The following is a 2,642-nucleotide window of genomic DNA, read 5'->3' on the forward strand; positions in this document are numbered from 1 at the left end:
GGGGGAGAAGCCCCTCCCAGTTTCCCACCCAACCCAGGTTCCAGATGTGGGGCTTGCTCTGAGATTCTTGCTCAAGTGACTTTGTTAGTTCACCAGTTATGAATTGATGCCAATATCACCACTCCAAGCACAATGAGGTTGTCGAAGAATCCACTGATTGACATAGTCCATCATAGAAGCTCCATTTGCCCAGTATTTCACTGCCAACATATAGCTGAGGTAATTGATTGACTTATTCTGTCTTCTGTCTTTTCTTGGTTAGGGTTCTGAGCCCAGCATTTCAATTGGGAGATCTCCAAATAAACTTTGAGATGTTCCCAGACCAGATTCTTGTATGTACTAGGAAGCGCAGGGTCCAGCACTGTCCATCGCCCCAATCAGCTGGTGGTTGCAATTGCTGGGTTGGTTCTGTTTTCAGTCTCCATTTCCACTGGAACCAATGGGTGTTGCAGTCCAGCCTGGTTCAGCCCAGCACATACTAGGCCCTCGCATAAACCAGTGGGAGCCCTAAGAGAGCAGCCCCTGGAGCCCATGCAGGCCCAGGGACAGCTCACCATGTGCACACGGGTGGCTGGTGTCAGGGATCCAGGGATATTTCCTCCCCTGTTTTGATTATTTCTTTTTCCTGCAAATCTTGGGTTTGTTTTGCTGTTATTTTTTAAGTTCCTTCAGCTGTAATGTTGGCTGATTTACTTGATGCTTTTCTAGCTCCTTTAGCATAAGCACTGATTGAGTTGAACTTTCCTCTTAACACTGCCTTGATTGTGTCCCATAAATTTTGATATGTTGTGTTGGTACCTTCATTTGTTTCAAGAATTTTTTTTTAATTTCCCCTTTGATTTCTTCTCTAATCTGTTGCTCATTTAGCAACATATTATTCAGTCTGCACGTGTTTGCAAGTCTTCCTAAGTTTTTTGGTTTGTTGGTCTCTACCCTCATTCCATAATGGTCTGAGAAAATGCATGGTATTTCATTTTTTTTTTTAATTTGCTGAGGCTTGTTTTGTGGGTTCCAAAATTGGAACTAAGTAATGACCAGAGAAGCTCCTCTCCCAAGTCCTGAAGAAAGTTTGCTGTTCTGTTTCTGAGCACCACTCAGGGCTCCTGGTTGTTGTTCTGATGACATTAGATCCTGTGAGGAAGGATCTAGGCTTCTTCAATCCCATGTGGGAGATCCAATGGGGAATGGATAATCTCAGAGTTTTTTTCTATGAGGGCACTCCAATTCCCCATGGACTCTTTGAGGACCTAAATCACTTTATGGGTAAGACTGATAGACCAGCCCACATGGAAGTTCTGTGTTGAGCTTGTTAGCATAGAACATGGCTGACCACCATATGGCAGCACACATGCAAGCTATGGTTCGGGGCCTGTCTGGAAGGCTTATATCTGAGCATCTGACAATGAATGTCAGATCAGGGAATGGGTCACATCAGACTGGATTATGACACCAAGCAGCACACAAGAGAACCAAGTCTGGGGGTGGATTCTGTGGGGGACAAGTGGGCCCAACCCTATGGAACTATAAGTCCTGTTGGTTAGCTTGAGAGTTTGGGATGGTGAAGGGCTGAGCTAGGCATGACCATGGAACTCACCAATGTTCACCAGTAATGAGACTGGGAACAAATGGGGCAGGTCCAGGCTACAGCACCTGCATGAGAACCCTGACACAGGGTTTGGGATGGGATGGGCCACAAAACTCACATAAAGGCCAAGATGGATGGGACAGACGATGGCAGGTAGAAGCCAAGCACATGCTAGCATGTGTGAGACATGGATCTGGGAGTGACCCAAGTCGGGGAAGCAGGGAAACTATCCTAGTGGGTCATATATCTTGCTGACTAGCACGTGGTCCAGGCATAGGTGTTGGTCATGCTACGAAAGGTAGCTCCATTCCTCTGCAAGTGTGTGAGTTCGATTTGGAAGGGGACAGATGGGACAGGGCCAAGCAAACCATAGCCCTCTGCCAAGTGCAAAAAACAGGATGGAGTGCAATTCATGCCAGGCTAGGCTGCCATACCAACGGGTTTATATGAGTCAGGCATATAAGCAGATGGATCAAGGTCAGGTTGCAGTACAGAGAAGGGGCTGCACTAAGCTGGGTCAGAACAAACACTGAAACACTCAGGATCACTGGCTTGGTTGTGCTTGGGGAGTTAAGGGGATGCACTGGCTGTGTTGTGATTCCCACTGGTGAGCAGAATGGCAGGAGTGGGGATTGTGGTCTAGTCTCGATATGGATGCAGGCTCCTTTGGCATGGGTGTGGACTGGGTCTGGGGCATGCAAGACTGGGCTAGACTCCAGCATCCAAGGTTCTTGAGAGAAACAATGTAGGTGCAGGGTGGGCTAGGCTTGGTCTCTGCCCCATTGAGACATGTGTGAGTGTGTCAGGATGTGTGCCAGTCTTGGCCAAGCTGAAACATCCAACAGTAAATACTGGAATTGGTGAAGGTCAGCCAGGAAAGGCCATTGTTCCTACTAGGACAGAAGGTGGGCTAAGTAGGGATGGCCCATGGACCCACTGGTGAGTAAGAGATCTGGCATTGGGGGAGGTTCTGATGGAGGAGATTGGGAAACTCCTCTGTTGGGACACATTCCCTGCATGTGAGCACAAGAACCATGAAAGTGAGCATCTCAGACCA

This window comes from Ochotona princeps, unplaced genomic scaffold (assembly GCF_030435755.1).
Source record: "Ochotona princeps isolate mOchPri1 unplaced genomic scaffold, mOchPri1.hap1 HAP1_SCAFFOLD_293, whole genome shotgun sequence".
In the NCBI taxonomy this organism is placed as follows: Eukaryota; Metazoa; Chordata; class Mammalia; order Lagomorpha; family Ochotonidae; genus Ochotona; species Ochotona princeps.